The 23,503-nt window shown below is 43.1% G+C and overlaps 1 protein-coding gene across 3 annotated transcripts in view; it reads left to right on the top strand.

The window, feature by feature from the left end:
- BACH2 (BTB domain and CNC homolog 2) overlaps positions 1-23,503 on the top strand; it is a 186,611-nt gene that overhangs the window by 38,598 nt on the left and 124,510 nt on the right. For all 3 annotated transcript variants that reach the window (XM_041480364.1, XM_041480363.1, XM_041480362.1), the window contains exon 2: positions 4,698-4,784. The gene's annotated coding sequence lies outside the window, so the exon portion shown is untranslated. The remainder of the gene's footprint in view (positions 1-4,697; positions 4,785-23,503) is intronic.

Genomic DNA, 23,503 nt, shown 5'->3' with positions numbered 1-23,503 from the left:
GTAAGGGAGCTGTTCCACTATCCCAGTGGTTGTTTTTTGGGTTTTTTAAAGTTTCAACAATCCCCTTTTCCATCCTGGGTAAAAAAAAAAAATCCTTTTGGAAGAGCAGCTAGGTAACTAAGTTCTGTGCTTATCCTCCATGTTACGTACTTTGTGCAAGTTAAAAGGCTTGTTCTGCCTTTCATCTTGTGTGCTGTTTTCTGCAGATATTTCCTAACTTCTCCCATGACGTTTTTGCCTGATTCTTCAGAAGACTGTATGGACTGAAAGAGACTATTGTTTCTTCAAGAGTGCAGGCATGTGTACGTCGGCTAATCTGGTTGGTACAGGATTTCAGGAGTGGGTGTTGAACTGAGGAACAGTGTTGGGATGTGTGCGCCTACAAATTATTGTGAACGTCATGCTCTCCTATTCTGTAAATAATATCATATTTCACTTTCTATGTTCACCATTCATATTCTCCAAAAGTTGAACTCCTGTACCATAAGATGTAAACTTAAAGGAACTGGCATATGGGAAGGTTGCAAAAGTTTTGGTTAGCAGAGATTGGAAAGCTGATCTGGTTTTCAGTCCTGCGCTTGGATAAGTGTCAGCTACTTAATTGTATGGAGATTCAGAATATTTGTTTTTCACAAACATCCTACGTTTAAAGTCTATACTTCTATTTAAACATTATCTTTCTAGTTTTGTCTTCCTAGTGTTTTCCTTCCCTGGGTTTGGGTTTTCAGTTTTGAAGTGCAAGATAAGCAAACAAACACTTTTTAGGCTGGTGTTTAGGAGGAAGACTTTGGCAGTCGAGATGCATTTGCAAGCTCTTGAGAAACTGCAATCTGAACCTCGCATTTGCGGCAAACTCATTCTGCAAAGCACTTTGGATACAAGACATCAGGCGAAGTTCATTGGGTTTTTTTCCATTTGGATGACATCACCAAGGAGCAAGGAAACCCCCAGTTAGTGTTTTTGTTTACAACCAGCACCTCGTCAGATGAAACCTTGCCACATACTTGTTTCCCCTTTCGGGAGCATTACCTAAAAGATGATGGTGCTGGGATAACTCCAGGTTCCTTGTGGTGACCCAGATCTCTGCTGGCGATGAGATCTCTATCTCCACTGGGCACGGAGCAAGAGCAGCAGTTGTGTTTTGGACTGCAGATCCACAGGCGTGTTCCCATACAGCTTTTCCAGGCTTGTCAGCAACCTTGCAGTGCCTTGGCTATTGCTGACGTGCCCTTGTCTGCCAGCAAAAGGCGGGATTTTGTTCCACAGTCTGGTTTCATGTAGGTCGCGTAAGAGGGTGTGAGGCAACTTTAGGGTGGTTTTAAATACTAGTTTTAGAGTATGAGACAGCATAAAAAGGTTTGTTTGGGGTTTTTTTGCAGCAACAACATTGTATAACTGACAGTTGGCTGCATCTCAACTTTGGTAGAGTTTCTTTGCTTGGTCAGGAATAGTTGCCGCTTGGAAAACAGCTCCTTGGTACTAGAGAGTTCAGGCTGGGAAGACTGACACTTGCTGGTAGTTTAAGAATTTATGAGGATTTATCCTGTGGTTTGTTGATGGGATTTGGTTGGCTGAAATGCTTTTTGATGGATGCACAGGAATTCCCAGGTGTGGACAAAAGCACTTGGCGATAATCAAAGAGGATGGAGAAGGAAGATTGTGAAGTGAGGAGGACATGGTGGGTTGTTTGGTTTCTTTTTATCTTCAGGGTGTCATATTTAACAAAGGGCTTACAGCTTCACCCATAGTCTTGTGTGTTTTTAGCATTGTTAGACCAAACTGCTATGTTGGCCACCCTTGAAGGGTTTTCCCAATGCTTCTGTTGGATGCAACATGGGTCAGCTTCCTTGCATCACAGCCACCTCACTGTTTGCCCAGCTGGTGTTTCTGAAAGTGCACGTCCTTTTCAGCAGCCCATGGTCACAGTATGGAGCACTGGAACCAGTCTATGAAGCTATCTCTTCCTGTCCAAGACTTCTTTTGTGTTAGAGTCTTGCTGTAGCCAGGAGTGTTTGAGACATGTTTCTGCTGACAGTTTTCTGCTCTGCACTCCTGAGGATTGGATGTAGGGCAGTTTGGAGGGTTCCTCGCAGTGGAACTCCCTATTTACAGTCAGTGAATTCATTAGCGCCCTGAATTATTTACCTTAAAGAGTTCAAGTCCTGAATTATTTACCTTTAAGGTCTGTCTTCCTGTGTTGTGCATTTGGTTGACTGTAGACCTGTGCTCTGTTATAAGCTATTAATGTCTCAGGTAGCGTAATATCCAAGGAAGTTTCAGCTATTTACTGGTAATTTATTTTCGTACACAAATACTTTGCAACATTACAGCTGATCTTTAAGGTCCCTTCCAACCCAAAGCATTCTATGATTCTATAAGTTCAGGGTGACACTGATATAAAATGGATTTGTACAGATCTTGTAAATGCATGGACAGTTTTTCAGTATGTCATCACACTTTTTTCTTTCTGCAAGTTGCCTGCCTGCTGCCAGCTGTAGCTGCAAACCCTGGGCAAACTCCCTATTCAGCATCTTCTTTTTTCCCTGCTGTCCCATATTTGGCCCAAATTTTTATTTATGGCGTGGTACTCAAATCCTACTGAAGAAGTTTGTCATTTCCTCATGATCTTACTCTGTTTATCAGTGTCAGGCTTCAGGCTTTGACAGATGATTTGGGAAGCCCCACTTATCTTTGCAGAAAGAGGCTTAAGAGGACAAAGGATGCTGGGGATCTTACAGCTTTGCTGCTGAGACGTCTCTATACTCCACAGTGTTTCGTGTACTGGAAATACAGTTCCTTTCTGCTGTGACTGTTCATTACTTTTAGTTGAGAGAAGCCAGGTTTTCAGGTTGGTTGGCAATTCACTGTTAATGGCCACTTGAGGAATACTGAGTTTAAATGACTGGTGTAGTGCTTCATTGGAGCTGCGTGGCAGCTCTCCAAGGCACAGCTCATCTGCCTGGACGCTGAGAGGGTGGCAGGGAGTGTCAGGGTGGCTGCCATCCTTGCTGCCAACAGCTGTTAGAGTTGTCATGCACTCTTGCCCTGAAGCCCTGATGCACAGCTCAGGTACATCCCATGTGCCAAGAGTGAAGGCAGCTGCAGCAGGCAGCGCTCACCTGCCACATTTCCCTCCCTTCTCAGGGCTGAGTGCTTGAACTCATCAGCATTCTCTCTTCAACATACTTGTGGTACACCAAAGACTTTGCAGGAAGCAAACAAATGGCATTTTGCACTGGCACCATAAAGTCTTGGACATGGTTCTTCAGCAGTGCTGCAGCTGCACAGCCAGCAGGCAGTTCTCCATGCCTAACCCCAGTTCTTGTCTCTCCCCATCCAACCCTCCAATTTTCTGTCCCTATTAAGTGAATTTTCTTGTTCTGACATGTTTTTCCCTGTCATCCCCTGGCCCAGATCTTGGCTGCTCTGTTTTGAGCATAGATGACTTCAGGCTGCAGTAGGGAGGTCACCTGGATCAGGAGACCCTCCTTGCTTGTAAGGTGACCCTACCCTCATTGGCAGCAGATGCCAGAGGTAATGGTCACTTCTGTTCTGCTCTGCCATGGCTAGACTGTGTTCATTGTGTCGTGTGGCATTGGGCTAAACCCGTGTTTAAACTCTGTTCCAGAGATTGCGAGAATTTGGTCTTTTCAGCTGCTTTTTTGGGAGTGTCTCAGTCAGACTGCTGTGACCAAAATCTTACAGCAAAACTTCTTGTTCAGTCATCCTTGTCTACAATGGACAGAGTATGCCAAAAGCCTGAGCCCTGAAGTGCAGGAAGGGTATGGCAGCCATATCCCCCAACCTGTGCTCTGTCTGGGTTTAACTGTGTATGCCCTTGTGAAGGTAGGCAAGAGACCATGTACACGATGAATTGCATTCCCTTTAAGTGAAGGGTTTTTTTAATTTGCTTTCAGAGAAAGCAATGAAATACTAATGGCATTTCCAGTACTGAAAATCCAGTTTCCTTTACTTAGCATGTGTCTTCTGTCCGTTCAGAGGGATTGGGGGTGGAGGGTTGAGGTTGTCTCTTCAGCTGGATTTCTACCATATGGGCTTTTTTCTTCCTTATTTAAATGTCTTTTATGAAGTGTATTGGCAGGAGAATTTGACACTAAAGCTTAAAGCTACTAATATGGGAAGCGAGGAGTAAACAAAGACACTGAAAGACCCTGTTGGGGATTTTAAGTGGAGTCACTACTTAAATAATGTTGTAAGTACAGAGTATGGAGAAACTTTATGATTAAGTAATCTACCATCAATGCAATTTTACAAGTATTATTTTTACATCACTGCTGTGGTTATTAGTGGCATGTATTTGCTGTTGATACTGAAAGAAATTTAATTAGCTTTCTCTCCCTCTGTATTTCTGCTTTTGGTGGCACTGTCTGGTTGGCATTGGTCCTGGTGCTGCCGGGCAGGATGGCCTGGGAAGAGGGCAGAGGATTTGGGCATAGAGAGCTGTGTTCTTTTGTGTAGCTCTGCTGTGGTGTCTCATCTGCCTCTCCAAACTGGTATCTGTTGCTTCTGTTTGATCAATCAGTGATTTTGGGGAAAAGACTTGTTCTTGTTTAGTGTTTTTATGAGGTAAGGCAGAAAACAAAAGGACCTGAATATCTACTGCAAAACTGCTGTAATACAAATAGATAATTGCTTGCAGTTGATCAATTTTCTCTTTTATTTTGTTTTTCACACAGAGCAATGAGGCAAGAGAGAAGTTTTTAAAAACAGAAAAATGTGATTGCATAAACATCGTTGTTGGCAGGAGGACTCAGTGGATTCAGGTAATAATGTGACACCATTTTTTATTGTGCTTTAAAAACTGGCTGGTTTTCAGGCTGCCAGTGGCCCTTTGTCAGGGGCTGAGGAGTAGAGGAAGGTGACAAGGTATAACATGACCCAGTATCTGGCTGTTAATTCATTCAGACCAGATGAGAAGGTGTGGGTAATCCCACAGTGCTGGGGAGTGATGCTGGGGCTGCAGTAGCTTCCTTCTTTATGTCAGGCTGTTGTATCTGAGGCTGGGTTTTTTCGTTTTGTTGGGGGTTTTTAACGGGTTTTTTTTTAACCCTAGGAGATTCTCTCCTTTGACCTCTTACAGCTTCGTCAATGTAGGCGGGGAAGCTCCATGCCTGTTGCATGGAAGAAGGTCAAATGATCAGCAGTCCCTTCAGACTGCAGAACCCTGAATCTACAAATATTTCCCTTGAATTCCCCCTTTAAAACGATTTCTGCATCAGAGCAGATCATTATCTGCTGAAAGACCCAGACCTAGACCTTTACTGCTTTAGAGAATGACTGCTGGTTGTTTTCTGTGTCTGAAGACAATTTCTCATTGCATGGTTGTAGGAAACTTAATGTGTGATATTTAAGCATACTAATGTTTGCAACATATTGTCTTGAAGTAATGGACTTTAACATACTTAGATCCTATTTTGTAGGAAAAGTAAACTCCTAGCTAAAATGCATCTCTTATGGTTTTAATAATTTTAATTATTTCCCTCACTGAAGGGGAGTGCAGAATGAAGGCCGGGGGAGTTTACAGTGCAAATTGCACTCCACATTTGTAATTGGGAGCAGATCCTATCCTCAATCTTCTTAGGCAATCCTAGTGAAGTCATCAGGCTTTTCACAAGCATATGGTTTTCCCCACGCCTGTTTGATTCTGGGATAAGGGCCTACAGTGTGCTTTTTTTCACTGATTTCTCATACAGAGGAAGTTTGAAAAATATGCATCATCTTTTCCAATGTAGATTCTTGGTTTCTAGCAACAGTTGAAGTTCTGCAGTATTTTATTGAGATCAGCAAAGCTCATTGCTTTAGACTGAGCTGTTTCTAACTGGCAAGTGCATTTTCTTCGTTAGGTGCATGGTGAGGAAAAAAGCAGTTGTGGCTTTGCCTATAGTCATGACCAAGAAGGACATTTAAAAAGGGTATGAATGGGTGTGGATTTGATATTTCCTAAAGCCAGCTTCTTTTAAGTATTAAATGGCATACTCCAGGAAGCTAGTTGCTGTATCAACATTGATATAATGACACATTATTTTAAAAAATCAATATCCAGTCATAGAAACAAGTCCTGGTATAAGCTGTTGGGTGCTTACAGCTGTGATTTGTATGTATTTGCAAATGTAATGGGCTTTTTTTTTCCCTTGTAGCACTGGTAACTTGGATAAACACTGTATGTGTGACTCATTGCAGAATATAAACTTACTTTAAAGGAGCAAGTGTTGGAGTTGCTTGCATCCCTGAATACTTTCTTGCAATAGGTCATGATTAATCTTAAATTGGCCAACCTGAGGGGAAAATTACTGCTGATGTCCCATAGGTACTTCAGAAACAAATGGAATGATGGAAGTGCTTTAAAAACATAAATAGTAGTTAGAATTCATAAAATCGTAAAGCAAACATATGGTACAAGGCCTTCTAAAATATAACACTTGAAAGATTTTTTTATCGTTTCAGAAAGAGCTTGTTTAGTTATCATGGGAAAAGTAAATATTTTCATTCCTTTTTCTTCAGCGTGCTCTCATTCCATTTATCTATCTCTTTTTTTGCTTTTGTACTTCTTTTTTGTCCCCCCAGAGCGTTCTTGTTTTGATGGGATGGGGTACCAACACCTGATGTCCATAGAAAGCCCTGCTCGAGAGCAGGAGATAAAACTGCTATTGGTCCTCCTGTTGTTAGGTACATTCTTGAAGTCCTTTTGCAGTGTCGGCACAGAGTTGATGTAATCCAAACTGAGCACTCGCTGTGTGCATGTGTGCGTGAGCGAGATGTGATGGACCCTGCAACGGCTCCTGGACCACTCAAGAACACACTTATGTTTTAATGCAATACCCCAGACATTGGTGATGAGGGGTGCAGTCCCTCTGTGTGTGTGTGTACACACATGTGTGTAGGCATGTGAGCTCACAGAAGGCAGCACAAGACTGCTCTTCTGCTGCACCTTTGGTGGGGTGGTCGTGGTCTCCACCGCTAGTGGGACAGGGAGGTGAAGTTGCTGCTGGAAAGGGGTGGAAGGAGGAAGATGAGGAAGGGAGCAGAGGAGTGGGGAGTCGGGTGGGGATCAGGGGCCAGGGAGGAAGACACAGCTCCAGAGGGAAATACTCTGCGCTTTGCAGTTGCTTGTGTGGATAGAAACCAGATGGTGCGCTGGAACACCCGCTCGCTTGGGCGGCGGCGGAGCCAAACATATGGTTAATGGTTAGGAGAAAGAGCTTTTCGAGCCAGGGCTTTGCTGACTGCCTCGCATTACAGATTGTTGCAGTGTGTCATTACATTGCCAAACTAAGTGCTTAATACCCGCTGCGGGCGCTGGGCAGGCATTTGCAGGAAGGATGCAGAGGCTCCCTGGTCAGGGCGGGAGGCTGACATCACGTACAGCCCCCTGCCACACCCCCTCACACCCCCTTTCCCCTCTGGAAACCCCATAAATCTCCCCGTTTACAAGCCCAAATCTACAGCAGGCAGTTTTCCTGCTCTGAGTGTCTTTAATGCATTTATTTCCAACAGCGTATGGTTGGTTTTGCCTTTTTTTGTGCCTTTTTTTTTTTTTGGTCCTCCAGCAGCCGAGTTCACTGAGGCTGCAGCACCACACTTACATCTCCGGCATCCGAAGTTCCTGCTCTGGGATCTTTGGGCGACACCAGACCCCATGTTATCTAAGGAACTGCTGAGCTCATTCATCTCCTTTTCACGGCCCGCTTCCTTTTATTTTTAGCCAAATCCGTCAGGCCTGACAGGCGGGTAATTTGAGCCAGAGAAAGGGCAAAGCTCCAGGTCCTTTCCACAAAGCAATTCTTCTCCTCCCTCCTGGGAAGGCTCCAAACTTGGCCTGCTCCAGGCAGATGGATTTGTTGAGTCATGTGAGATCATTTACACAAAAACACAGCGAGGCAGTGAAAAGGAAAAAAAAAAAGGGAAAGAAAAAAGAGAAAAAGGTGGGGGGGAAGGGGTGGGAGAGCATGCACTGCCGGGGCTGCTGTGAGCGTAGGAAATGTGCTGCGAGGCAGCTAGACAGAGGAATGCAGCAGATTCATTCTTGTATAAGGTAATGTCTCGTTTACAGTACAGGGTGGAGCCAGCACAGAGGAGAAATCTTTCAAAAACAGATTACTCATTTGAAACAAAAATTCTCCTTAAAATAAATAATAATAATTAAAAAAAAAAAATAAAACACCCAAAACAACAACCCGACCAGCAAGCGAGCGGCGCACATGGGCGCGCAACAAAGGCGGCGTTGTTGACAGCACCGGATTACAGTAGCGGTAAACTCCGGGCTGGGAGGTTGCTGGAAAATGAGTTTGCTCCGTGATGCAACTGGAGTTTGCTTTGTCTGGCCGCCAGTGCAAGCATTGCAGGGGAGACTGCAAGCCCAGCGGCAACAGGGCACGCTTTGCTCCATCCAGGGATGGTTTCAGACAGTGGGGAGGGATGGAGTGAGCAGTTAAGAATCCTGAGCAGACAGGCTGGGGGGCACCATTAACAGCAAAAATGAGGGGGGATATGCATGGAGGGGGCGGGAGAGAACCTCTTCTTGCTTTGGTTTTGAGCTGGTTGTGGCATCATCTTTGTTGCATCAAGGAGTAAATTGCATTTATTCAGTTGAATGTGAATTTTGTTTTCGTTTGCAACCTAAGCTAACCCCAGCATGTTGGGTTTTGGTTTTTTAAGTGGGTGGTAAGAGAGAACATGAAACTTGGAGCTTTTCAGATCTTGTTACATCCTAGAGAATTAGGTTGGGTTAATTTATGCAGTGTTCTAACAAGATGTGTTCAAACCTTTAAATAGACTGTATTTAAGTATTGTTAATATAACTCCCAGTTACTCCAGTTTTCTTAGCAAGGCAGTATCTAAATGTTACGGTTTTGTCCCAGCGGTGATTAAAAATTAAGAATAGAAGTAGAAACTGGAACTGGAAGTTGGTGGGAAACGTGCAATAAAACAAGTCCAATGCAAACTATTTCCTAAAATTCTCAGCAACAGTTAAGGAACTTGGGGGAGCATGTAAACAAGGGTTTGTATTTTAACATGACGCACTCCCCTGCTGAGTAGTATCTTCTGCATTGCTGACTCCACTACAATGTCTGTTGAGGTGCTCTCCTCTGGGGAGGGGAGGGTTTGTCTGAAACTTGTCTCCCTCTAACTTGACCTTGTCTTTCCCTTTTTCTCCTCCTGCTGCTTTTTTACATTTTTGTCTGAAAGACGGCTGGCTTTCCCAGCCCGCTTGCTCTGCTGGGCTGAGTCGCTGAGCACAGCACGCTCAGTGTGGGGAGGGCCTTCCCTTCTGTGCTTGGAGTTTTCTCACTTGGTGGAAACCTTTTGTCTTGTCTGTCTCTTGATGAGGCCATCTCGTTACTTATGTACAAGGAGCACTTGGCAACACGCCAAGTCCCAGCTGCGGTCCTGCAGCGCACAAACCCCCCATGGGGTCCCTGACCATCAGCTGATGTCTGGTGTGAGGATCAGCAGAGGGATAGAACTATGAAGATGAGGAGTACAGTCAGGCTTGGGACCTAGATGGTGCAATAAGCTGTGGCCTTAGCACAGCAGCCTTTAATTGGGAATAGCTGTAGATTGCTCTGACATCCTTGGAAAGGTTCTGGAGAAGGACAGCGCTGTTATTTATTCTGTTTGCATAGTTACTGTAACTTTCTTTCCCTTTTCCCCCAAAAACCTAATCATCCTACATTTTCTGTTGCTGTGAGCAACATTTCCTGTTGTTACCCAGAGCTGCAATTCCAGTTAAATTCTCACTTTGTAAAGCTAATCTCTCAGCAGTGGGTGTGGGATTTCCAAAAGAAAAGGCATTTGTGAAGAGCCAGTTTTTAAGATTTTTGTCTTAGTGGACAATTCTGCAAAACTCCTTTTCTAACTATTCACATTCATTATTGGTTGAAAGCTCTAGCTTCGTCTCTATTTATGGCACTTAGAAGACTTGTAAGTCTTTCATTCCCCTACGGAGTGCCCCAGTCCTCAACGTCTCCTTTTTCCGCTTCAAAGATGCCACATGTGTTGATTTTTGCATCTGTACGTCAGACAACCAGCTCGACTAGGCAGGTTTCGGGAACTGTTTATGACCTGTCTATCGGGAAAATCAGCCTTACTCTTCCTTCCCCCTCTTTCACAGCCGCTCAACTTCCTCTCCTTCTTAAAGTATGTTGATGCTATCAGCCCCCTAATTCTTTTATCTCACTTCTCCTATCGTTTCCATTCTTCTGTCTGTCTCATGATTAGACTAGAAATTTCTCTGCTGCTGCTGGCCTCTTCCCTCCTGGCGCATACTGTGGCACTGCCGCCTTTGGGATCTGAGGAGGGATGAGTATGGAGTTCATACATGTTGAATCATGTCCTGTGATTGGCATCAGTTTGCAAAGGTAGAGGACATTGTCTATGACAATTTTTCTTTCAGTTAGTAGCTTTAAACTACTAATTCTCTCCCTCCTCGACTGGAGGATGAGCAGGATGTCCCCACCAAGGCTTGGGAAGGGAGACACTGAGAATTTCCTGCTGAGGTTGCTCAACCTCCTTATGTTGTGATAAGGAGAGAATGCGCTAGGAGAGAGGTAACCCTCTCTGTTTGATGTCACGTTATCCTTTCAATGGGACAGGATAGTCATTCTCTCCCTTGGAAAACTTAGGCAAACTTTACAGTACTCTGCAGTGATATCTAAGGTGAATGGGGCAAGCGTCCATTTATGAGACGTAGGAAAAAAAGTCAAAATAAATAAATCCCTAGCCTGCCTTTCCCCTAACAGAAAATTGTAGAGGTTATAGTGTAGCGGTGGCAATTTCCTCTTTGTCATGTGTTCATCCAGAGGGCATTTCAGGGGAGAGCCAAGATTTATTCTAAACAGATCAGTCTAAGTTTCTGTGGAGCTTTAAGTCTATGTAAATTTTTCTCATCCAGCAATGAATTGATGCAGCAGTGAAGTGCAGGACTGTTTGTAATGTATTCGAAACCTAGCTGTTTTCTGGATGCAGCCAAATCCCATTAACTGCGATTTCCCTGCTTCCTTTTTCCTCCTGTCGAGCCTTCTGGATAGCGGCTTTTCTTAACAGCTTGCTTGTAGAATCTGCTCTGAAATCTCCCAGTGGCTTCACTCTTCTCAAAGCAAGGGAAACTCTGGGAGCGGCTTATTACCTTCTTATCATCCAGTTTCCATTTCTGTTAGAAAGTCTCCATCGGCCATAGACAAAACAAGTTTAAATCTCTTTGCCTTCCATGTGGTCAAGCACAGCGGAGGTAAAAGTTCTTTCAGAGATTAAACTTTGCAGGTTTGTTAATCAATCTAGACAGCATTTGTGTACAAAATTGCCTTCTTGAATTTCCTTGGGACATCCTTAGGGAACCTTAAAAGTTGTCTGAAAGTTGCTAGGAAGTATGCCCAAGTGCCCTCTGACAGTGCCTTTGCAGTAGCAGGTTTTCAAGTCTGTGTTAAAAAATACCAAGTTGTTTTAAGGCTCTGCTCATTTCATTAGCTTTTCACTGATAGCTCCTGTAGCATTACTAACTGCTAATGTGATCCTTTAGTTATTGCCTTGATTTTGTTATAAATTAAATTGGTGTCAGTGAAAGTCACTTCTGATCAGATGCTGTAGAAATGTCTTTTTTTTAACCTCTTTGCAGCCTTTGTACAATTAATGGGAACATACTGTTGCTTCTTGATAAGTTCATTCATGTTTAATAGCTGTTTGTGAGCCATATTTGGCTTTTAAGTGGATGTATCACAGCTCTTGAAGCATTTTGCTGGCTAAATAGCTGGGATTAGACACTCCAATTGCTCTTGCCAATTGTTTTCCGGTGTTCATACTGAACTCTGTGTGTTACAAAAATATTTTTAGTTATAGCCTTGTCGGATTTGTTTAAGGAGAAGAAATGTCCTCATTTTTCAGAGAAGTTTATCTGGGAGTGAGTGGAATTATATTAATGTTTTTTTCTCATTTGATCAAATTTTAAGTGCTAAGATGAAAGGCCCACTATTACTTGAAAAAGTAAGACTTGCTTTTGCAGGAGTGGAGCAATTTATCTTCTGTATCTGCTCCACTAATTGCAGCCTGTAAAGACCCTAAAGAGTCCTGCTAGTCAACAATTTCCTTACCGCAACCAGGGAAAAATCAGATTTAAAATGCACTTAACTGGTGCTCCGTTCCACATTTTAATACATCTTGATTACTGTGGTCACAGCATAAATAAATACATTCGATTGCTTACTGGATCATGCAAGTGTTGGACGCCTTCCTCCCTCATCACAATACTCCTTTTATCAAAGATAGCTGCTGTCATAAAGCTCCAAGCTGTTGATTAGGTAAAAGGGAATATTATACATGGAAAAATAAACCAGCACCCACAAGGTAGCTTCTTACTAGAAAGTAATGAGATTTCTATTACAAAATTCAGCTTGTTGTTTTCTATTTGAATACTTTTAAAAATTAATAATAAAATACTGAAAAATAAACTTGTGCATTCTGGGAGAATGGCATGGGATAATGTCTATTTGGTTTTGAGTTGATTAATAATTGGTTTCCACATAGTACTGTGAATGGGTTTGAAGCCCCTGTGGTGGGCTTGGACTAGTCTGGACCAGCTCAGACTCGTTGTTGCCCTTCTCCATGCTGTTCACTATAGTTAATGGTGTCTGGAAGGATGGCAGAACCCAGATAGCTGTGATTAAAGAATTCTTCTCCTGGGATGCACTGCTTGGACACAAGCATCAGTAAAGCCCTATTTGCAGCCCGTGATGTCGTAGGCAGCAGGACTGCATGGGGAGGATGCCGTGCTGCTTGAGGGTATGGGTGGCACAGCCAGACCTGCTCAGATGGCATTTTGAGAGCGAGAGGTTAAAAGGACAAGGGTAAACCACGGTCTGAAACAGACTCTTGCATGGGGCAGATCTGTTCTTGGGTGGCACTCATTTGGTTGTGCAGCTCAAGTGCAGCAGGAGTTTCACCCCTGCCCACAGGCTGACAATCGCACGCTCAATGGGAAGTTGCTTTTCTGCTGGATTTTGCACCCTGTGAGTGTTGTCATTGGATGTAACAGAAAATTAAAGGGCTGAGCCTGTTCACCATTTAAAATAAACCTTCTGTGATTAATTCTCCGTGGGGCAAAGGGAGAGACGGGTTTGCACTCTAAACTCTGGAGAATTTTTAGTATTTAATGCTAATTTTAACCCTGAAGCATTAGTGAATTGAGTAGTGCTCCAAGTACTGCAGTTAGACTTCAAGAGGAAACGCTGGATAGCATTGCTGAAGGAGTGATGATAGCAGGGAGTTCCTATATGCATGCAATGGCATATCTACAAGAACTAAAGGTTGGTATCTCCAAACAAGTGGAAATGCACGGGAGTTGGTGACATATATTTTGGTTTTCAGTACAGTAGGTGGCAGGAGAGACAAAGTGACAGCTTGGCTGGGGTGGCTTCTGGTCCACCTGCTATGGTAACGAATGATGGTTTACGCCCAGTACTGTGGAATAAATGTGACATTGTATGTCCAGGTTCTTTTGTGAGATCTGTCCTCTGCTGTGATCAACACAGTGCCATAACAAGATGGGAACATTAGATACACATACTGCAATGTCCCTGTGTTAAATGCCACAACGTGTACTTGTCATGTTTTTGTACGATGTGTTCTGGTTCTGGTACCTGTCAGGGACTAGAGGTTTTGTGGCAGCCTATGCCAGTCCCAGTTACGACTGCTCATTGTCTTTCTCTTCCTACCTTGTCCTTGGCCAGGACTTGCCCCATTCCCTCTTGCACCAGTGTTGGCGCTTATGAAGCGGACCATAATCTGCTTGATGGGGTAAAGTCAGTCAACAACAAATAAGCTAAAGACAGGGTTGGACTTTGTACAACTCAGCAGAAGCATCTCGCCTCATGGTTGTGAAAACAGTGTTGAGGTAAAGAAGTAAGTGATAGGAAAAGTTACTGACAAATTCAGGCAATAGAGTACACCCTTGATCACCCCTATCCAACAGGATGGATGACAGTGAAGTAGACACCAGCAACTTCTCTAAGCCAACGGCTGATAGACTTCAGGGCTTCTGATCTGCAGTTGCATAAAATAGCCTTAAAAGCCTGAAAAACTATTTAAGTACATAAGTCTTTCCTAATGGAGAGGCAAACTGAATCGTGAAATTAGTGGCACTTTCCCTTTGTCTCTTAGACATATGTCTCCTTTTTTAGGTGAAAGGGGTATTCCTCATCCCACTTCAGTGAAGGTGAACAGATTGCTTCCTTTCTTATTTATGGGAGGTTTGGTCTCTCAGTGCCCCCAAGGACAAAATCTGCTGTGGTGTGTGTGTAACTTGAGCAATGTCAATGAGATTGTAAAACAGAGAAGGTGACTTGGCTCTGGGTTTGTAACTGGAGAAAGGAAGAGCTTTTGTCCATTGATTTATAGGGAAATTAGTGCATGGCTAAAATATGCCCACCTGTTTGCTGTGCTTTTTTCCTGAGAATTGTTCCCTGAAGGACTTCTGGTCCTGGTGGAAACAACTTCGTTGGGCAGGCCTGCCTTAGAGCCAAGAGGAGCAGATAGTGTATGACTCATACTTGTCAGAAAAATCTTTAGTATACATACAAGCTTCCAGTGATGACTTTAGTCCTCCCTTTATCTGTATTTGGACGTAAAATTTGAATTCTGGCATATCAAAACATGCATGTATGATGGCCTAAATTTTGCATCTTTATAAGACATCAAGCCCTTTTGCTCGGCTCCATTACTTATATTCTGTTTCTGTGACCACTGGTTTTGTAAGATTGTTGTCAATGTTTTTTCAATAAATTAATGCTGGTTTTTTTTATTGAAGGTTGACTGAAAATTGAACTGGTGTTGAAGTTGTAAAACTGTAAGTGTAACATAGTAGCAAGAACAAGACCTCTTTTGTCTTTGCTGGAGAGCCTGACTGCCCCATAGATAGAACCTGAGCACTTCATACTGATGAAAAATGAAGGCAGGAACACGGTGATTTATTGAAGGTCATGGAGGAAACCTGAAAGGTTGAGACCTAGGTCTCTTCTACCCCACCCCAGGAAGCTGAATCCTGTGATTTCTAGTATGGTGAAGTTTACTTCCTCTTCCCCTGAGAATGTGAGACTTTTCCCATTGGAAAAATATTTATTCTTCTCACGGCAGGTACAGACACACATTACAAATTTGGAACCAAGTTTGACTCACTGCCACAAAAGCAGGCACATTTAGAGAGTAGCTAGCTATAGCTGTATCGTGCAGAACGAGCAAGGGAAATGGTCTGAGTGGCACAAAAAACAGTAACTGCTCTGTTGTGGCTTTACTCAACTCTCTGAGTTGTATCTGGACCAGAGGAGGGACCTGGGCATGCACTGGGTTTAGGCAGCTTTGGACTGCTCCATCCCTCACACCCAGGACGGGGTTTCTTCTCATAGAAAAGCCATTTGTAAAGAATGGGACCTTGTTGGCCAAATTTTCCTTGAATCAGCTGGTATCTTGCAGATATTGGTATGCTGACAGAAACACTGTGGCTGCAGACAGTTAATTGGTTCTGTAACCAGGTTTAACTGTAGAGGGCTCTGCTTGGTGAAGAGGATCAGGAAGGAGTTCCTATTATTTTAAAGCACAAGCTGTCTAAGGCTAATTATGAAAAACATGCCAAGTTGAAATACTCATTCTTTTAAATGAATTTCCATAAGCAGCTCATGGACAGGTTTATGCTGCACTGGAAGAAGTGTGACTGCACTTTAATGTTGATATCTGGATTGGTGATTGGGAAAAGATTGTTAAACAACTGGAGTTTAAATACCAGTACAGCTTCATTGTAATAATTTCCCCAAAGGCACATTGGTAATTCTGCTAAATAGAGAGTTTAATAGACTTTAATAATGTGTACTTGGGAGACCCTATACACAAAGGAGTAATGCATAAAACATTCATTATTGTAAACTGCTACCTTTGCATGTAGAGGAATCTGTTGGAAGAAAACTGTTGTGTTGAGCGTGGCAACATGTCGGAGGGTGTTAGCAGACAGAAGTCATTGTCACCCCCTTACCTAATTCACCTGCTGAGGTTGAGATTGCATCATTTTACTCAACAGTGAATGAATTATTCGAAGTAGACATCAGTTTATTTTCTGAGAAGTCCTTTGAAAGCTGGTGGGCCATGGTGGTTCACAGGGCTTTGTTTTCTTTGATATGCTGATTAAGTGTCAAGAGAAGAGGTGCCTGGTAGGAAGCATAGCATAACCCTATTAAAAATGACATAAAAACGTTGACATTAAAACAACACAAAGCAACCTTAGCAAGTGGCTCCAAGTGAGTTTTGTGTTGTATTTTGATTTCTTTTCACTGCACTGCTGCTGATCGCCCTGATGGAGAACAGGTGAGAAGGAGGGAGCAGATGCTTTTGGTAGTACAGTAAGGCATTTATCTCTTTTAATGAGGTAACATCATTAGGGCTGACAAAGTGCTGCAAATCCATACATGTAATGGACTGCTGCTGTCTTTTAGTAGTGCACACAGGCTGTTGTACTTCTGAGCATTTGAATCTGCTGAATCACAGGTCGGGCTTTATCTCCTGTCTCATATTGGGTTGCATTTTTTTGGTGGTTTGTTTTTGTTTTGTTTGTGTTGGTTTGTTTGGTTGGTTTTAACCATTTTATTTCTTCTTCCCTTCCCCCACCCCCCAAGTCCATCTTTGCCTTTAATGTCTGGGAACTGAAGCACTCCAGGATATGTATTGTGGCAGGCAGAAGTGTAGCCATTTTCCAAATACAGGAGTTGATCGAAATGCAATGTCTATTGCAGTGCAAGGACTTCTCTATAACTGAGAGAGGGAGGTTGGTCATAGGACTTTGGGTCTGATTTCTTTTGTCTAAGATGGGTAGAGGTTTTGGGTTGGGTGTTGTTGGGTTTTTTTTTTCCTTTGCCCTCTGCCTGTTTCCTTTAGAGCAGTGGCATAATGTCAGCCACACTAATCGAGTCAGCCACTGACACTGATGTTCAGTAACAAGGAGCTACAGAAAAAGGGAGAGAGGTGGCTGTGGCATTGGACAAGGAGCAGCAGCAGTTGGAGAGAAATCTACAGGTTAGAGCATTCTTCTGTACAAAATCTGTCACTGTAAAAGTCGTATGCACAGTTGTATTCAAAGTGTCTAAGGGAAGAAATGAGATGTGTGTCAATGGATATGTGTCCTTTATGTCTCACTTTTCAGATGGTAAGCATTACAGCACACGGCTATAGTAATCTGAAAATAACAAAACTTCAGACAAATAAATCTAAATTTTAAAAAGCTGGGAAGTTGTAATAATGTCTCTGTTAAAAATTACTTAATAACCCCATCAAGACCTCCACTACAAACAGGCAACATAACCTAGACATTTGAGGTATGTAGTGTGTTTATCAGAGAGCCACAGAGTGTCACTTGGGCATCCGTGCTGATTCCAGGAAGAGAGCCTGTCAGTAAAAAAGATTCATCTGAATAGATCACGCACACAAGAAAAAAAAGTGGTTCCTCTTTCTTTTTTTTATCTGTATGCCCCTCCCATCATGGGCTTCCCAACACCTGCTTGTGCTGAAAGAACATAAACAGAATTGCAAGATTCCTCAGCATTAACTGTTGCCTGACAGTCCCAGCTAAACACTGCAAGGTTATCCCATTTTTCCTCTTCATTGTTTTTTATTGCTCTCTGGCACACACCCAATGAGTCTCTGCAGCATCCTCATATGGACCTCCATGTTTGTTGTGCTCTGCCATGAGCCAAAATCAGTTGTATTCACCAGAGTTGAAATGAATCCAGAGTTGGGGGTCTCTCACTGCCCACCCCTGTTAGGTAACTCTAACACCAAGTGGGGGGACATGACTGAGAGCCAAAGAATTCACAGCTGGTAGGTGCACATACTAGCCCGTACTGAAGTATTATCAAGTAGCCACACCACTGAGTGGACGTTTGGGTCAAGACTATGGAAAGCTCCATTAATACTTGTAACTTTATTAGATTTATTTATTTAATGCTGGAGAGATCCAAGGGTATGCTTCAGTGATGCCCAGTCAGCGTTCCCCACTGCTGAACTGAAAGCATCATTCTGCAAAGCAACAATCCCACTGGTGACTTGTTCCTTCCTCATGCTCCTGAACGTCTTGAACTGGCAGAAAGTAATAGCCAATAGGTTAAAGAAAAGGTATTGTCTTGGGAAAGCTTTAGGGCTTTTAGAGCTTTTAGATATTTTTTGGTTTTACACACACACAGACACCCCATTGCTTCCATAAATCATCATTTCTACAGCACATACCGAAGATTTTCTGTGCTGTCTTATTCCAGCAGTGAAACCAGAGTTCAATTGCCTCTCTTCCAAGGTTGGGATTACAAAAACTTTACACCGTCTCACCCTCCTCTCTTGCTGCAGGCACTCCGGTCCAATAAATAAATACTTGGCCGAGTTTTACTACCCTTTACCCCTTTAACTAAAACCAAATGCCTTCTGCTTTGTTGAAGGCAAGTCATGCCTACTTCTGTTGCTCCAGCCAGCAGTTTCTCAACCAGCTTGGCCTCTCAGGGACTGATTAATTTTTAGTGACTCCGAAACAGTTACCAATCCTTTCTGTGACTGGTGTATGAAAAGAAAGTAACATTGTCCATGATTCTTAGGGAGAGAAAATAGCTGGTCATACCCTTTCTCAAGACTACAGATGACCCAACTTCACTCTCATTTCTCTAATAAAGCTGGGCTGAAAGTGTTGTGATGGAGGGCAAAGGGATAGGATGGAAGGATTTGACAAATAAGCAGGTGATAATATGACAGGCTTCTGTATTAAGGTTATCTACTCATTTTTTATTTCTTTTTTTGTGGCCAGTTTATTAAAAATATTTTAGCACTTGGCACCACTTCTCAAGAGGAGAAAGTGGTGGTCTCCTTGTCAGTACTGTTTTAGGGCAGACTTAGAGGTGATGCAGCCACAGGCTTGGCTGCTTGTGAGGCTTGATGCTTATTTCTCATAGGAAATACGGGGCAAAGCTCTGCTAGAGAAGGGCTGCTCATCAGCAACTGCAGCACTGGCGGGCCAAAACGTGTTTGCCTGGCTTTCCTGGGTGGTCGACTGGCTCGTATGCAGCACATGGAAACAGATCTTTAGGAATGTGAAACCGTGCCTTCTGCATTTCTCCCACAAGTATTTTATAGTTTTGACTGGCATGTGCAAAGGAAATGGAGAATAATAGAAGAAAAAAATTATATAACACTCAGCTGTGCTTCCTTTCCATACCAAGGTTTTGCATTTAAAGTAAAAAGATCAGTTTTGTGCTGTTGCAGAAGTCTTTTTTGAAAATTTAGTGAAGAGTTCTTCTGGTAAATGGGTAAAGATTTCTTCCTCTTGAAACTTATCTCCAGTTTAGATAGTGGATGTGCTCAGAGAAATGGAATGTGATTCCGGATTTTGCAGAAAATTTGCAGGTTGTGAAGGGACCTTGTGTTTGGAGTGTTTGGAGATTTTCTTGATTTCTTTCCTTTTTAGTAAAGATGTTATAAACCAGTAAGTATCCAGACTTTTGTAAGTCTCATACATGAGGAGGAGGATGCTCTCTCAGTGTGGCTGCCATCTACTAACTAGTTTAGTGCTCATGGCTCTCAACATTTGGTGTAATGTAGAAGTAGCATATCTTTTAGACAGGTCCTTGCCAGCAGAACTCCTTTCTCCCTCAGGTTCAGCTGAAGAGCCTGGAAAAGACAGCCCACAGAGGTAGAAGTTGTCCTTTCAGAGTCCCTGGAAGATCCAGCTTTGGCCCAACTGTGAATTAGCCATTTAAGGCTGAGGATCCTCTGTACTGCCAGAGAAGTTGCCTCCCTGTAACAAACAAAAGGATCTTTGCCTTTGAAGTGAGAGTTTAAAAATACACAGTCATACAGAAGGGGCACTGCAGCAGTACATATGTTAAAGCAGCAGTGCAAGAGTGTGGGGGGTGAATGGGCATGTGCAAGTCAAATAGAAATGTTTGCTTTTCCCCCAGTTCTGCCTTCGTGCAAGAGTGTGGGGGGTGAATGGGCATGTGCAAGTCAAATAGAAATGCTTTTCCCCCAGTTCTGCCTTCAGAGGAGCTTCATTCTCCAAGGACATGGTCCTGGTTTTGTAAGGAATGCCTGAGGGCTCAAGTCACTTAGCTTCTGAGCTTTGTAAATCTAGGTATAAGTGTTCTGTTGTTTGCAAGGAGCCTTGCAGTTCTCTGGTGGGAATGTGTAAAAAGTATACATGTAAAAACTACCCCTACCTTTGCAGTGGCTTTCAGATTAAAGATCTGCTTTGTTAACTCATGGCTCCTTAGCCTGCTTTGTCAGCACTGAACATGCACTGAGATGCTTCCCAGTGGCTTACAGCTCTTGGTTTTGTCTAGCAAGAGCAATCTGTAATCCAGGGGTGTACAGGTAAGTGAGCTCTTGAGAGGTTTGTGGAAAAGGAACAATGCATTCAGCATGATACTTGGAGAAGGTGAATATTCTGGCAGTTTCCCATTATGTCACGCTATTCTGTTTTGAAAATACAAAATTCTGGTTTTGTGCCTTCCAGTTATCCTCTCAGCAGAACAAGGCACTTCTCTTGGAGGAGCCCAAAAAGTGTACACTTAATTGCTTCACAAATGATGTGAAGTCTTTGAATGCAATCTAGCTATTGCTCATTAACTAGCTGAACCTATTAAACCTGGACAGCAAGCAGGACTGAGTTGTCCGCCCTTGATTGCAGGCAGCTAATGGAGCTGTGGGAGCAAGCTGTGCTGCAGAGTGGAATTGGCAGTAGACTCCCAGAAACCCTCCCTGTTTTGAACTTGCCCTACACTCCATTTAGACTTCTGGCTTTGAGACAGATGATTTCAGAGCAGTGAGGAGGGGAGAAGGCAGGGTGTGTAGTTTTTTTTTTTTTGGTAGTAGTAGTAGCTTGAAATAAAATGAGGATAGTTGGGATTTGCCCAGGAAACTTGAAGTGTTTAGCCTCTTAAACATCTCCTCTACTGGAGATGGATACAGCCCTTGCTATGTGGTGTTTACCTCTAGAGCACTCTTGGCACTGTGCCGGAACATTGTTTCAGATGAGCTTGTGCTGCTGTCTGAGTCGCCAGGATCTCATCCTTCAGCACTCACATGCCTCCCATCCAGTTGTACTTTGTGCCCAGCCTTATTTACCTTGTGGGTTTTGCCAAGATCACAGCTTGGTGGTGTGGCTTCGGGCCCAGTCAGACCATCTGTCAAGAAGAAGGGGAGGAGAAGGTAGTGGTTTTGACATGTTGCTTGAAGAAGCACATGTCCAAATGTGCTTTGAAATCTTTGTTCTACTTGCTTGTTCAATACTTTCAAGGTGCTGTGTATTGTGGAATATTTTTCTGTTGTGCTACCTTACTTTCTCTGTTGTTGAGAGATCATTTCATTTCTAGTCTGGATTCTTACATTTTGTTTGTGCTGCTGGCAGATCCTATCAACACCCACTTTTCACTGATATTTAAACTTTAAAAGATAAAATAAAAATCTTTGGTGTCGTGGAACACTGACTTGCTTGTAAAATGGTTCTATATACCGGAGATGCTATTTAAAAATATTGTAGGAGTCTAGTAATACATTAGCATTTTATGCATTTCACTCAGAGCAGTCCCAAAGTGCTTAAACTGTAGTGCACACATGCAGCCCTGTAGACATGCAGTTCTCAGGACAGGAGCTGTAAACCAGCCCTTGCATTTGCTGATGGAGGGATGGATACAAACAGCTTCAAGCAAAGCAGCTGGAATAAACTGCCTTCTAGAGGAAAATGCCACGTCTAGGGGTACAGCTCCCAGGAGTTCAGCTCGGGATGCTGTCAGAGTTGCCCACCCTGGGATCATGATGCTGTGTGTGGACCGGGACGCCCTTAGCCTGAGTTGCTGTGGGTTTTGTCACAGCCTCAGGTACAGCACTTGAGGCTGGATATTTGAGCAAGTGTCCTCACGGGCTCTGTGTTAAGAACCCATTGCCTTCAGCACTCTTCACTGGACGAACAGCAAGTAACTCCTTTGTTTGTCAGCAGGTAGAGTGGAGCCACGCTGTGCAGCTGTGGGCTGGGCTGGGCGCGGTTGGCTCGCGGAGGCCATGCACAGGGAGCAGCGTGCGGGCAGGCGGCTGCCACGTGTGCTTTGGTGGCTGAGGATTCCTTACGTGATGCCAAAGTGGTTGTGTCCCTGAGTGTGCAAAACACGTTTCTCTGCGTCATCCTAGGTATCTTTCAGCCTGTTTTATATTTGTGTCCCTTAGAAACCAATGTGTGAGTTGATCTCAGATTAGCTATTCTAGACATAGCTCAGCAGAGAGGAGATGTAGAGCTGTAGTGTGAGGACAGAAAAAAACATTTTCAGATTATTTTGAGACAGCAGTTACATCATTCTGGGAAATTCAGCCTTGCAGAAGCTAATAAAAACTAAAATTCAAACTCTTATAAAGTTAAGCAGAACTAATACCACAGTGTGTTTTCTGGTTATCATTTCAAAACCTCTGTGACATTTTCTCTGAATGTTCCCATACAGTCGCAGTTATTCGTGTGTGAGAATCTCAGGAGCAGCTGGGTGGCAGGGAGCAGCAACCTCACAGGTGTATAGGAGAGCTCCATCTTACAGAAAGAATTACATTGTGCCAGCTGTGTCACAGTTCAGGGTTCAGTGAGTTGTCAGCAGCCACCGTCTGATGTTTCTAACCAAGCATCATAGCAGCCTGTGCTCCTTTTTAATTCTTTAAAGAAAATTAATCAATTAATTCTTGCAGTTTTGAAATACATCATGTCTAAAACAGAAAATAAAAAAGGAAAGAAAAAAAACACTATTTTATTTTCATTTGGCATGACTCTGTTAGGCGAAAAGAACCTTTCAATATATTGAGTTGGGAAGTAATTAATCTTGGGAGTGTGAGAGGGGTTATAATCTTAATGTCATTTTACAATTACTAAAATAGGCCAATTTTGTCCTTTGCTAATCCATGTAAATCCCTTTGATTTAACAGTGTTGTATGGATGAAAATAAGAAATGCTGCAGCCTGTATTTTGGGATCGCCTTGCTTACAGTGTAAAAGCTTACAGAGCACAATGATGAAGCAGCCCTCCCTCTTGTACACTAGAGCACCACTACCAAGTGCTGGCACAAGCCAGAGCATCACCTGCAGCTGTTGCTTTTTTCAGATGCAGCAGGTGAAGTGCAAACCCTGTCATTTCTCTAGATTCAGCAGAATATGTGTATGTGCAGTTTGTCGGTATGTTTATAGCAAAAAGGCTAAGAGCAGAAAATATTTCTAGGGATAGTAAAACCTGCTTTAAAAGAAATGAGAGGCTTTAAAAGCTTATACAAATCTTGAAAGACACAAAAGGGCTGGACTGAACATTGCCATTTCAGTCAAATTTACTTAAACAGGAACACGTTTAGGTCAGCGTTTTGTGCTTGGCAAAGTCGTCTCCCTAATCTCCTTCAGAGCATTTCTGACTGTGATTTAGGTGTAAGGGGGAGGAAAGTGCTTCCAGGCTGAGACTTGT

Source organism: Pyrgilauda ruficollis, unplaced genomic scaffold (genome assembly GCF_017590135.1).
Source record: "Pyrgilauda ruficollis isolate IOZ18807 unplaced genomic scaffold, ASM1759013v1 scaffold51, whole genome shotgun sequence".
NCBI lineage: Eukaryota > Metazoa > Chordata > Aves > Passeriformes > Passeridae > Pyrgilauda > Pyrgilauda ruficollis.
This window is presented reverse-complemented; position numbering and strand designations above follow the sequence as displayed.